This window comes from Salvelinus namaycush, chromosome 8 (genome assembly GCF_016432855.1).
Source record: "Salvelinus namaycush isolate Seneca chromosome 8, SaNama_1.0, whole genome shotgun sequence".
Classification (NCBI taxonomy): Eukaryota; Metazoa; Chordata; class Actinopteri; order Salmoniformes; family Salmonidae; genus Salvelinus; species Salvelinus namaycush.
This window is the reverse complement of record NC_052314.1, coordinates 26,984,522-26,999,549: the sequence shown is the minus strand read 5'-3', so window position 1 is coordinate 26,999,549 and position 15,028 is coordinate 26,984,522.

The following is a 15,028-nucleotide window of genomic DNA, read 5'->3' as shown; positions in this document are numbered from 1 at the left end:
ATGTGAGATGAAACCCTTTCAGAGGGTGCTGCTCTTATTAATAGAATCCTTCAGGGACTGCCATTTCCCCGACAAGTCCCATAACCTGGGGGTCTTATGGGTCTTCCCATAAATTAAGGGGCCAATGTCTGACATCAGGGTCGACATTTAAAAATGGTTTGAGATACATTTAAATATTATTTTCTTGCAACTTCACATGCGTAGTTACAGGAATAAAAGTATAGGTAGGCACAATGAGACCATAACTCAACCAAGCAACAACAAAACATTTACATGTCATTCAAAATGTCATAGGAAACATGAAAACTGCATGTTTCTTTCTCATGCCTAGTGGCCAGGTCTTTTTGTGCTTTAGTCAACTTCTCTATCATTTATAGCCATGCTAAACATTCCTGAAGAATAAAAAAGACAAACAACAGCATTTCTATATGTTTTAATAGTTAATAATATAATATAATACAATGGGTTAAGTCAACAAAATCATAGACAATAATAATAATGGAAAGTTTTAAGTTCCTCGGTGTACATATCACCGACAAACTGAAATGGTCCACGCACACAGACAGTGTGGTGAAGAAGGTGCAACAGCGCCTCTTCAACCTCAGGAGGCTGAAAAAATGTGGCTTGTCACCGAAAACCCTCACTAACTTTTACAGGTGCACAATTGAGAGAATCCTGTCGGGCTGTATCACCGCCTGGTACGGTAACCGCACCGCCCACAACAGCAGGGCTCTCCAGAGGGTGATTCGGTCTGCACAACGCATCACCGGGGGCAAACTACCTGCCCCCCAGGACACCTACAACACTCGATGTCACAGGAAGGCAAAAAAGATAATCAAGGACAATAACCACCCGAGCCACTACCTGTTCACCCTGCTTTCATCCAGAAGGCGAGGTCAGTACAGGTGCATCAAAGCTGGGACAGAGAGATTGAAAACAGCTTCTTTCTCAAGGCCATCAGATTGTTTAACAGCCACCATTAGCACAGAGAAGCGTCTGCCTACCTACAGACTTGATATCATTGGCCACTTTAATAAATGGAACACTAGTCACTTTAATAATGCCACTTTAAGAATGTTTACATATCTCCCATTACTCATCTTATATGTATATACTGTATCCTTCACTATCTATTATTTACTTTGTATTGCATCTTAGCCGCCCTGTCACTGCTCATCCACATATTTTATACTTAAATATTCTCATCCCATTCCTTTACTAGATTGTGTGTATTAGGTTTTGTTGTGGAATTTGTTAGATATTAGGTTTTGTTGTGGAATTGTTAGATATTACCTATTAGATACTGCTCCACTGCCGGATCTAGAAGCATAAGCATTTTGCTACACTCACAATAACATCTGCTAACCATGTGTATGTGACCAATAAAATTTGATTTGATTTGATCTGATTAATAACCAATAATGAAATCATTAAAATGAGTAAAATCTTCAAGCATTGTGTGTGTGTGAGTCTGTATCTGAAAACTAGACGTAAAATTATTGCTTCCTCTGTCCTTGTTTCCTCCACTTCTTGCCTCTAATTGAAAGTGCATTGTAGCTTGAGGGGAGGAACCTTCACTCCTTTCCCCCAGTGGGTTTTGAGAGGGAGGTGAGGAATGGGGGGAAACAAGGGGAGAATCTCAATTTCATTTCATTGATTCCTCACGTCCTCTCCTCGCTTCCTTCCCATAACCTATTGGATAAGAAGTTGAGAGGGGAAGAACCTCTGACCTTCTCATTCAATGGGTTTTGAGAAGGAGACGAAGAGAGAGGATTGAGATTCTCCCAAGGACAGAGGAAGCAAGTATTTGACAGCTATTAAAGCCCCCATGCAGTCTATGTAATTGCAATTTTTAATCATCACTGTATGTCTAATAAATCACTGTGTGTGTTTACTTAATGAAAATAACTCCAAAATATATATTTATTTATTTCCTGGAGCCTCCTTTGGCCCTTGCAATGCTCAATCTCTTGGCATTCTCTCAACCAGCTTCATGAGGTAGTCACCTGGAATGCATTTCAATTAACAGGTGTGCCTTGTTAAAAGTTAATTTGTGGAATTTCTTTACTTCTTAATGCATTTGAGCCAATCAGTTGTGTTGTGAGAAGGTAGGGGGCATATTCAGAATATACTGTAGCCCTATTTGATAAAAGACCAAGTCCATATTATGGAATGAACAGCTAAAATAAGAAAAAAGAAACGACAGTCCATCATTACTTTAAGACATGAAGGTCAGTCAATGCGAAAAATTTCAAGATCTTTGAAAGTTTCTTCAAGTGCAGTTGCAAAAACCATCAAGCGCTATGATGAAACTGGCTCTCATGAGGACCGCCATAGGAAAGGAAGACACAGAGTTACCTCTGCTGCAGAAGATAAATGCATTACAGTTACCAGCCTCAGAAATTGTAGCAGTAATAAACGCTTCAGAGAGTTCAAGTAACAGACACATCTCAACATCAACTGTTCAACGGAGACTGCGTGAATCAAGCATTCATTGTCAAATTGCTGCACTGAAACCACTACTAAAGGACACCAATAAGAAGAAGAGACTTGTTTGGGCCAAGAAACACGAGGAATGGACATTAGACTGGTGGAAATCTGTCCTTTGGTCTGATGAGTTCAAATGTGAAATTTTTGGTTCCAACTGCAGTGTCTTTGTGAGATGCAGAGTAGGTGAACAGATGATCTCTGCATGTGTGGTTCCTCCCGTGAGGCATGGAGGAGGAGGTGTGATGGTGTGGAGGTGCTTTGCTGGTGACACTGTCTGTTATTTATTTAGAATTCAATGCACACTTAACCAGTATGGCTACCACAGCATTCTGCAGAGATATGCCATCCCATCTGGTTTGCCCTTAGTGGGACTATCATTTGTTTTTCAACAAGACAATGACCCAACACACCTCCAGGTTGTGTAAGGGCTATTTGACCAAGAAGGAGAGTGATGTAGTGCTGCCTCAGATGACCTGTCCTCCACAATCACCTGACCTCAACCCAAGTGAGATGGTTTGGGATGATTTAGACCGCAGAGTGAAGAAAAAGCAGCCAACAAGTGCTCAGCATATGTGGGAACTCCCTCAAGACTGTTGGAAAAGCATTCCAGGTGAAGCTGGTTGAGAGAATGCCAAGGGTGTGCAAAGCTGTCATCAAGGCAAAGGGTGGCTACTTTGAAGAATCAAAATATAATAAGTATTTAACACTTTTTTGGTTACTACATCATTCCATATGTGTTATTTCATAGTTTTGATGTCTTCACTATTATTCTATAATGTAGAAAATAGTCAAAATAAAGAAAAACCCTTGAATGAGTAGGCGTGTCCAAACTTTTGACAGGTACTGTATTTACATACACATCCCTGATTGGCTGATAGTATGGTTTAGAGCCCACCCCCTAACCCAGATGAACAGTCATTGATCTATTATAATCAGATCACATTGTGATGTCATGATGTGGGCCAAAAGTTCCATCAGCACCTGAACAGGTTGAAATTCAAGGCTTTTTTTCCAAATAGCTCTTACACAAAAACTGCATTATCATCATTATCAGAATTTCAGAGTTTTATTTCAACCTCATAGTAGGGACGGGACGATACCAGTATCGCGATACTCGTTAGTATCGTGGCAATCAAACACTAACGTTGTAAACAAACATCATATGTTGTCATCCAGAGTCACATTTATTAATTTTCCAACCTGTAGCACACAATATTTTTCATACAGCAGGTTATTAAAGGACCAAAGAGTTTGATCTGCTTCATGTTTTCATGTTTGCCATGGAAAAAATATTGTGATACTGATGTCGTCCCGGCCCTACCTCATAGTGTGTGTGTGGAAATACACTATATATATAAAAGTATGTGGACACCCCTTCAGATTAGTGCATTCGGCTATTTCAGCCACACCCGTTGCTGACAGGTGTATAAAATCGAGCACACCGCCATGCAATCTCCATAGACAAACATTGGTAGTAGAATGGCCTTACTGAAGAGCTCAGTGATTTTCAACGTGGCACGGTCATAGGATGCCACCTTTCCAACAAGTCAGTTCGTCAAATTTCTGCCCTGGTCAACTGTAAGTGCTGTTATTGTGAAGTGGAAATGTCTAGGAGCAACAATGGCTCAGCCGCAAAGTGGTAGGCCACACAAGCTCACAGAACGGGACCGCCGAGTGCTAAAGTGCGTAGTGAGTAAAAATCGTTGTGCAACACTCCCTACCAAGTTCCAAACTGCCTCTGAAAGCAACGTCAGCACAATAATTGTTCGTCGGGAGCTTCATGAAATGGGATTCCATGGCCGAGCAGCCGCACACAAGCCTAAGATAACAATGTGCAATGCCAAGCATCGGCTGGAATGGCGTTAAGCTCGCCGCCGTTGGACTATGGAGCAGTGGAAACGTGTTCCGTGGAGTGATGAAATCACCCTTCACCATCTGGCAGTCCAACGGATGAATCTGGGTTTGGCAGATGCCAGGAGAACGCTACCATATAGCCAACTGTAATGGTTCATGGTTTGGGCTAGGCCCCTTAGTTCCGGTGAAGGGAAATCTCAACACTACAACATTCAATGACATTCTAGGTGATTCTGTGCTTCCAAATTTGTGGCAACATTTTGGGAAAGGCCCTTTCATGTTTCAGCATGACAATCCCCCTTGCACAAAGCGAGGTCCATACAGAAATGGTTTGTTGAGATCGTTGTGGAAGAACTTGACTGGCCTGCACAGAGCCCTGAACTCAACCCCATCGAACACCTTTGGGATGAATTGCAATGCTGACTGTGAGCCAGGCCTAATCGCCCAACATCAGTGCCCGACCTCAGAAATGCTCTTGTGGCTGAGTCGAAGCAAGTTCCCACAGCAATGTTCCAACATCTAGTAGAAAGCCTTCCCAGAATAGTGGAGGCTGTTATAGCACCAAAGCGGGTACCAAATACATATTAATGCCGATGATTTTGGAATGAGACGTTCGACGAACAGGTGTCCACATACTTTTGGTAATGTAGTGTATCGTAAAAAAACTGAAAAATCATGTTTTTATATGCACTGCCCCTTTAACATTTTTAGACAGTGCCAGACTGACTGACTGCACTACCATAATACCCATGGCCTGTCCAGAAACAACTCCTAGCCCCTACTGCCCAGAGTCTAGAAACTAGTTAGATGTGTCACCACTGACTAACTATATCTAGGGGCATGTGTCTAGTCTAGCAATAGATACTGTTGTTTTGGCTGTATGGCATCATTGAATAAGATTACCAATGGTTAGTTAGGTAACTAGGATATATCAGTCAACTAACCATTTACAGTAACAGCAGTTCATTAACAAGTCAATACACACTAAATCTTATGCAGAAATGGAGAAATCTTACTTTATCGTGGCACTGTATGGGCAGCTATTAATCGATTAATTAATATATAATAGATTCATAGAATGGAGTTAAAAGGGTGAACTCCTACTTTGAAATCACAGAAAGTGTTGGCTATGCACTTAACCAATGGCAGGCATTCCACATTTAAACCCACCCACATGTGAAAATCCACATTTCACATTTAGTTTTATTTGGTTTTATATGCAAAAATGAAATAGAAGCCATTTAAAAAAAAAATCGAAGCCGCTTTCACGTTCCCGATTGCTCCCTTTTAACTCGGAAAAACAAACGATCAAAACATACATGGACAGTAAACTTACCCAAGGAATTTTTACATAATGTTGTCCATGACATAAGCTAATTATCCTGAAAGCAGTAACAACATACACACCAAAATGTTGTCAATTCCCTTCATTTTGGCTGTTGTTCAATCGCGTGCAGTATCCAGAACAGTATCACTGTCACCTTTCCTGAATCAGCTGACGTTGGACGATCATCTCCCCACAAAACTAAACAGCTAGACATCAAATACACCTCAAACAACTATTATGCATCATTATTGAAGAGCCCCGTTAATGACAGTATTGATTTTTGTTTGATCTTGTTAAAGTTACTCTTTCTATTAGAATTATTCTATTTCGCAATCAATACAATATGGAGATGTGCCCATGATAACTGTTTTCACAACATAACATACGGAGATACGAAATGTTACGAGGTTACAGTGCACTTCCCGAGAACTCCATACAAAAAACGAGTCCAACAGTAATATCCAGGAATTTCAACAGGATCATAGTTCATTGTGTAATTCAATTGTTAAATGCTTAGTATATGATATAATGACAAATAGAAGTCTCATGTAAGGAAAGAAAGGTAGTGTTTAATGTCACACGATTTTTGCCAAATCTGTGAAGACTCCAAGCATGAGAAATTGTTTAAACATAGGTTTTGATTTAACTCATGAATTAAATTGAAGGTATCTGTGTTCCCCCTTATATCTTAATGTATTCGTGTAAAAAAACAAGGAAAATGATTAAGCTCCAAACAGTTGTCTATTACAAGAAATGGTACCCTAGTTTATAGAAAGACCCATATGCACAGCAACACAGCTGCCCTAGGGGCAGAGAGAGGAGTGCAGATGCAGCAGCAGCAGGGAGGGAGAAAGGCACATGAAAACAAGAAAAAGTGTGATTTATAATGATCTCACTTTGCTTGAGGACACTGCATACTGAATGAGGGACGGAGTGGGGGAATAAGACAGGGAGAAGGAGAGAAAGAGCAATAAAAGCAAGATTTATATGGAGTTGGCCCTCTTCTGTCACTAGTGATCCCATAGGAGCTGGCAGACTCTCAGGTCTGGTTTCATCGTCATGGAGACGGAGACAGTGCTCCACTCTCCCTGGATGTGTGTAGGGCTAGGACTATAACCCCTGCACTCCTTTCCTGCACGAACCCAATCATATTTTACCCTCTCTGCCTGTGTGACGTCTGGCTGAGCCTCAGGTATGGATTATTTGTAGCAGTAGAAAGCCGAATGAGTGATTCACAGACCTTGAGAGGTAATGACCACTCAGAAAGACCCAATCTGAAGAACAGAAAGAAACGAGTCCACAACCATGTTATTGGTAATAAACAAGACACGCACGCACGCACGCACACACACACACACACACACACACACACACACACACACACACACACACACCCACACACACACACACACACACACACACACACACACACACACACACACACACACACACACACACACACACACACACACACACACACACACACACACACAGATGATGGAGGTGACATGTGCTATTGCCTAGAGGCAGGGGAGAGGAAGGATGAAAGAGACAAGACAAGAAATATGCTCAATTTTCCCCTGGGAGGAGAAAATCTGACAGCCATGATAATGCATCCAACAATCAGACTCATGTACAGTAAACAGTAACATATACAGTACCAGTCAAAAGTTTGGACACACCTACTCATTCCAGGGTTTTTATTTATTGTACTATTTTCTACATTGTAGAATAATAGTGAAGACATCAAAACTATGAAATAACACATATGGAATCATGTAGTAACCAAAAAAGTGTTCAATAAATCAAAATATATTTTATATTTGAGATTCTTCAAAGTAGCCACCCTTTGCCTTGATGACAGCTTGGCACACTCTTGGCATTCTTTCAATCAGCTTCTTGAGGTAATCACCTGGAATGCATTCCAATTAACAGGTGTGCCTTGTTAAAAGTTAATTTGTGGAATTTCTTTCCTTCTTAATGTGTTTGAGAACATCAGTTGTGTTGTGACAAGGTAGGGGTGGTATACAGAAGATATCCCTATTTGGTAAAGGACCAAGTCCATATTATGGCAAGGTCAGCTAAAATTAGAGAAACAACAGCCCATCAAATCAAATCAAATCAAATTGTATTTGTCACATGCGCCGAAGACAACAGGTGTAGACCTTACAGTGAAATAATTACTTACAAGCCCTTAACCAACAATGCAGTTTTAAGAAAAAATACGTGTAAAGTAAAAAATAGATGAGTAAAAAATAAAAAATAACAGTAACAAATAATTAAAGAGCAGCAGTAAAATAACAATAGCGAGGCTATATATACAGGGGGTACTGGTACAGAGTCAATGTGTGGGAGCACCGGTTAGTCGAGGTAATTGAGGTAATATGTGCATGTAGGTAAAATTAAAGTGACTATGCATAGATAACAAACAGACAGTAACAGCAGCGTAAAAGAGGGGGGTCAATGATAATAGTCTGGGTAACCATTTGATTAGCTGTTCAGTAGTCTTATGGCTTGGGGGTAGAAGCTGATAAGAAGTCTTTTGGACGTAGACTTGGCGCTCCGGTACTGCTTGCCATGCCGTAGAACAGAAAATAGTCTATGATTAGGGTGGCTGGAGTCTTTGACCATTTTTAGGGCCTTCCTCTGACACCGCCTGGTATAGAGTTCCTGGATAGCAGGAAGCTTGGCCCCAGTGATGTACTGGGCCGTACGCACTACCCTCTGTAGGGCCTTGCGGTCGGAGGCCGAGCAGTTGCCATACCAGGCAGTGATGCAACCAGTCAGAATGCTCTCGATGCTGCAGCTGTAGAACTTTTTGAGGATCTGAGGACCTATGCCAAATCTTTTCAGTCTCCCGAGGGGGATGACAGTTTGTTGGTGATGTGGACACCAAGGAACTTGAAGCTCTCAACCTTCTCCACTACAGCTCTGTCGATGAGAATGGGGGCGTGCTCGGTCCTCCTTTTCCTGTAGTCCACAATCATCTCCTTTGTCTTGATCACGTTGAGGGAGAGGTTGTTGTCCTGGCACCACAGGTCTCTGACCTTCTCCCTATAGGCGGTCTCATCGTTGTCGGTGATCAGGCCTACCACTGTTGTGTCATCGGCAAACTTAATGATGGTTTTGGAGTCGTGCCTGACCATGCAGTCATGAGTGAACAGGGAGTACAGGAGGGGACTGAGCACGCACCCCTGAGGGGCCCTCATGTTGAGGATCAGCATGGCAGATGTGTTGTTACCTACCCTTACCACCTGGGGGCGGCCCATCAGGAAGTCTAGAATCCAGTTGCAGAGGGAGGTGTTTAGTTCCAGGGTCCTTAGCTTAGTGATGAGCTTTGAGGGCACTATGGTGTTGAACGCTGAACCTGTAGTCAATGAATAGCATTCTCACATAGGTGTTCCTTTTGTCCAGATGGGAAAGTGCAGTGTGGAGTGCAATAGAGATTGCATCATCTGTGGATCTGTTGGGGTGGTATGCAAATTGGAGTGGGTCTATGGTTTCTGGGATAATGGTGTTGATGTGAGCCATGACCAGCCTTTCAAAGCACTTCATGGCTACAGACGTGAATGCTACAGTTCGGTAGTAATTTAGGCCGGTTACCGTAGTCTACTTGGGCACAGGGACTGTGGTGGTCTGCCTGAAACATATTGGTATTCCAGACTCAGTCAGGGACAGGTTGAAAATGTCAGTGAAGACACTTGCCAGTTAATCATTGCATGCTCCAAGTACACGTCCTGGTAATCCATCTGGCCATGTGGCCTTGTAAATGTTGACCTGTTTAAAGGTCTTACTCACATCAGCTACATAGACATGATCACACAGTCATCCGGAACAGCTGGTGCTTTCATGCCTGTTTCAGTGTTACTTGCCTCGAAGCGAGCATAGAAGTAATTTAGCTCATTTGGTAGGCTCGTGTCACTGGGAAGTTCGCGGCTGTGCCTCCATTTCCCATTACTTGAAGACATGAAGCTCAGTCAATACGGATCATTTCAAGAACTTTGAAAGTTTCTTCAAGTGCATTCACAAAAACCATCAAGCGCAATGATGAAACTGGCTCTCATGTGGACCGCCACAGGAAAGGAAGACCCAGAGTTACCTCTGCTGCAGAGGATAAGTTCATTAGAGTTACCAGCCTCAGAAATTGTAGCAGTTAACTCTAATGAACGTATCCTCTAGACCTTTATGTCTTAAAGTAATGACGGACTGTCGTTTCTCTTTGTTTATTTTAGCTGATCTTGCCATAATATCGTCTTGGTCTTTTACCAAATAGGGCTATCTTCTGTATACCAACCCTACCTTGTCACAACACAACTGATTGGCTCAAATGCATTAAGAAGTAAAGAAATTCCACAAATGAACATTTAACAAGGCACACCTGTTAACACATTCCAGGTGACTACCTCATGAAGCAGAGATGCAGAGTTGAGTTGCAAAGAAAAAGACATATCTCACACTGGCCAATAAAAAGAAAAGATTAAGATGGGCAAAAGAACACAGACACTGGACAGAAGAACTCTGCCTAGAAGGCCAGCATCCTGGAGTCGCCTCTTCACTGTCGATGTTGAGACTGGTGTTTTGCGGGTGCTATTTAATGAAGCTGCCAGTTGAGGACTTGTGAGGCGTCTGTTTCTCAAACTAGACACGCTAATGTACTTGTCCTCTTGCTCAGTTGTGCACCGGGTCCTCCCACTCCTCTTTCTGTTCTGGTTAGAGCCAGTTTGCCCTGTTCTGTGAAGGGAGTAGTACACAGCGTTGTACGAGATCTTGAGTTTCTTGGCAATTTCTCGCATGGAATAGCCTTCATTTCTCAGAACAAGAATAGACTTGTTCAGAAGAAAGTTCTTTGTTTCTGGCCATTTTGAGTCTGTTATCGAACCCACAAACGCTGATGCTCCAGATACTCAACTAGTCTAAAGAAGGCCAGTTTTATTGCTTCTTTAATCAGTACAACAGTTTTCAGCTGTGCTAACATAATTACAAAAGGGTTTTCTAATGATCAATTAGCCTTGTAAAATGATAAACTTGGATTAGCTAACACAACGTGCCATTGGAACACAGGAGTGACGGTTGCAGACAACGGGCCTCTGTACGCCTATGTAGATATTCCATAAAAAAATCGGCATGGCCGATTAATTAGGGACGATTTCAAGTTTTCATAACAATCGGTAATCGGCATTTTTGGATGCCAATTATGGCCGATTACAATGCACTCCACGAGGAGACTGCGTGGCAGGCTGCCCACCTGTTACGCAATTGCAGCAAAGGTAAGTTGCTAGCTAGCATTAAACTTATCTTATAAAAAACAATCAATCTTAACATAATCATGAGTTAACTACACATGGTTGATGATATTACTAGTTTATCTAGCTTGTCCTGCGTTGCATATAATCATTGTGGTGCCTGTTAATTATCATCGAATCACAGCCTACTTCGCCAAATGGTTGATGATTTAACAAGCACATTCGCGAAAAAAGCACTGTCATTGCACCAATGTATACCTAACCATAAACATCAATGCCTTTCTTAAAGTCAACACACAAGTATATTTTTTAAAACCTGCATATTTAGTTAATACTGCTAACATTAATTTATTTTAACTAGGGAAATTGTGTCACTTCTCTTGCGTTCTGTGCTAGCAGAGTGTAACGATCGTCTGTTGAAGAAGGATCGGCCCAAAGCGCAGCGTGGTAAGTGTTCATGCTTTTTATTATAACTGAACACTAATAACAAAAATAACAAAGAGAATGAACGAAAACCGAAACAGTCCTGTCAGGTGCAGAAACACAAAACAGAAAATAACTACCCACAAAGCATCGGTGGGGAAAAGCTACCTAAGTATGATTCTCAATCATAGACAACGATAGACAGCTGCCTCTGATTGAGAATCACACCCGGCCAAACACAAAGAAATACAAAACATAGAAAATGAACATAGAATGCCCACCCAAATCACACCCTGACCAAACCAAAATAGAGACATAAAAAGCTCTCTACGGTCAGGGCGTGACACAGAGTCAGGGTATATGCAGCAGTTTGGGCCGCCTGGCTCGTTGCGAACTGTGTGAAGACCATTTCTTCTTATTAACAAAGACCGTAATTAATTTGCCAGAATTGTACATAATTATGACATAACATTGAAGGTTGTGCAATGTAACAGCAATATTTAGACTTAGGGATGCCACCCGTTAGATAAAATACGGAACGGTTCCGTATTTCACTGAAAGAATAAACGTTTTGTTTTCGAAATGATAGTTTCCGGATTTTACCATATTAATGACCCGAGGCTCGTATTTCTGTGTGTTTATTATATTATAATTAAGTCTATGATTTGATATTTGATAGAGCAGTCTGACTGAGCGGTGGTGGGCAGCAGCAGGCTCGTAAGCATTCATTCAAACAGCACTTTCCTGCGTTTGCCAGCAGCTCTTCGCTGTGCTTCAAGCATTGCGCTGTTCAAGCATATCAACTCCCGAGATTAGGCTGGCAATACTATAGTGCCTATAAGAACATCCAATAGTCAAAGGTATATGAAATACAAATGGTATAGAGCAGGGGTGTCAAACTCATTCCACGGAGGGCCGAGTGTCTGCAGGTTTTTGGTTTTTCCTTTCAATAAAGCCCTAGACAACCAGGTGTGGGGAGTTCCTAACTAATTAGTGATGTTAATTCATCAATCAAGTACAAGGGAGGAGCGAAAACCCGCAGACACTCGGCCCTCCGTGGAATGAGTTTGACACCTGTGGTATAGAGAGAAATAGTCCTATAATTCCTATAATAACTACAACCTAAAACTTCTTACCTGGGAATATTGAAGACTCATGTTAAAAGGAACCACCAGCTTTCATATGTTCTCATGTTCTGAGCAAGGAACTTAAACGTTAGCTTTCTTACATGGAACATATTCCACTTTTACTTTCTTCTCCAAAGCTGTGTTTTTGAAATATTCAAACCAAATTGAACATGTTCCATTATTTATTTGAGACTAAATGTATTTTATTTATGTATTATACTAAGTAAAGATTAAAGTGTTCATTCAGTATTGTTGCAATTGTCATTATTCCAAATATATATATCAAAATCGGCCGATTAATCGGTATCGGCTTTTTTTGGTCCTCCAATAATCGGTATCGGTATCGGCGTTGAAAAATCATAATCAGTCGACCTCTAGTTTCCAGCTACAATAGTCATTTACAACATTAACAATGTCGACACTGTATTTCTGATCGATTTTATGTTATTTTAATGGACAAAAAGAATGGCTTTTCTTTCAAAAACAAGGACATTTCTAAGTGACCCCAAACTTGTAAACGTTATATATAAACGGCATGATCAAAAGTATGTGGACACATGCTCGCCGAACATCTCATTCTAAAATCATGGGCATTCATATGGAGTTGGTCCCCCTTTGCTGCTACAACAGCCTCCACTCTTCTGGGAAGGCTTTCCACTAGATGTAGGAACATTGCTGTGGGCACTTGCTTCCATTCAGCCACAAGAGCATTAGTGAGTTTGGGCACTTATGTTGGGCGATTTGGCCTGGCTAGCAGTCTGCGTTCCAGTGCCTTCAGAAACTATTCACACCCCTGGACTTTTTCCACATTTTGTTGTGTTACACACTGAATTTGAAATGGATTAAATAGAGATTTTCATTTCATAATGTCAAAGTGGAATTATTTTAGAAATGTTTAGAGATTTAATTAAAAATGAAAAGCTGAAATGTCTTGAGTCAATAAGTATTCAATCTCTTTGTTATTGCAAGCCTAAATATCGTAAGTTCAGGAGTAAACATTTGCTTGAGTCACATATTAGGTTGCATAGGCTCACTCTTTGTGCAATAATAGTGATTAATGTGATTTTTGAATGACTACCTCATCTCCGTACCCCACACATACAATTATCTGTAAGATCCCTCAGAGCATTGAATTTCAAACACAGATTAATCCGCAAAGACCATGGAGGTTTTCTAATGCATTGCAATGAAGGGCACCTATTGGTAGATTGGTAAAAAAAAGCAGACATTGAATATCCCTTTGAGCATGGTTAAGTTATTAATAACATTTTTGGATGGTGTATCAATACACCCAGTCACTACAAAGATACAGGCATCCTTTCTAACTCAAATGCCTGAGAGGAAGGAAACAACTCCGGGATTCCACCATGAGGTCAATGATGACTTTCAAACAGTTACAGATTACAGATGGCTGTGATAGGAGAAACCTGAGAATGGATCAACCACTTTGTAGGTATTGTACTCCAAAATACTAACCTAATTGACAGAGGGCAAAGAAGGAAGCCTGTACAGAATACACATATTCAAAAACATGCATCCTGTTTGCAACAAGGCACTAAAGTAAAACTGCAAAAAATGTGGCAAAGCTTCTTGTCTAGAATACAAAGTGTTATATTTGGGGCAAATAAAACAACACATTACTGAATACCACTCTCCATATTTTCAGGCAGAGTGGTGGCTGCATCTTGTTATGGGTATGCTTGTAATCAATATGAACTGGGGAGTTTTTTGGGGATAAAAAATTACCGGAATGAAGCTCAGCACAGGCAAAATCCTAGAGGAAAACCTGGTTCAGTCTGCTTTCCACCAGACACTGGGAAATGAATTAACCTTTCAACAGGACGATAACCTAAAACACAAGGCCAAATCTACACTGGAGTTGCTTACAGTACCAAGAAGACAGTGGATGTTACTGAGTGGCCGAGTTACAGTTTTGACTTAAATCTCCTTGGAAATCTATGGCAAGACCTAAAAATGGTTGTCTAGAAATGATCAACAACCAATTTGACAGAGCTTGAATAATTTTGAAAGAAATAATGGTAAAATCTTAGAGACTTACCTAGAAAGACTCACAGCTGTAATCGCTGCCAAAGGTCCTTCTACAAAGCATTGAGTCAGGGATGTGAATAGGGATATAGATAGGTGCAGTGAAATGTGTTGTTTTACAGGGTCACCCATATGGCAGCCCTGGAGCAAATTAGGGTTAAGTGCCTTGCTCAGGGGCACAGCATGATGTTTCACCTTATCGACTGGGGTATTCAAACCAGCAACCTTTCGGTTACTGGCCCAACGCTCTAAACGCTAGGCTACCTGCCGCCGACTAGTTCTCATGACAAATATAAACATGTGAAAAGCAATATCACAACATTTCACATAACTTAAGTAAGGAATATATTATTCACATTAGTGATGGAAAATTGAATAATTTCAAGAACTAGTGGTGGAGTAGCAAACACATTACACTTTGCACTGTCAAAATGTATCGACTTTTCTAAGAGAACTACATACAAGATTACTTTAAATGAATGAATAGCTAATTCATTAATTTGGGGGAAATGCTCTTT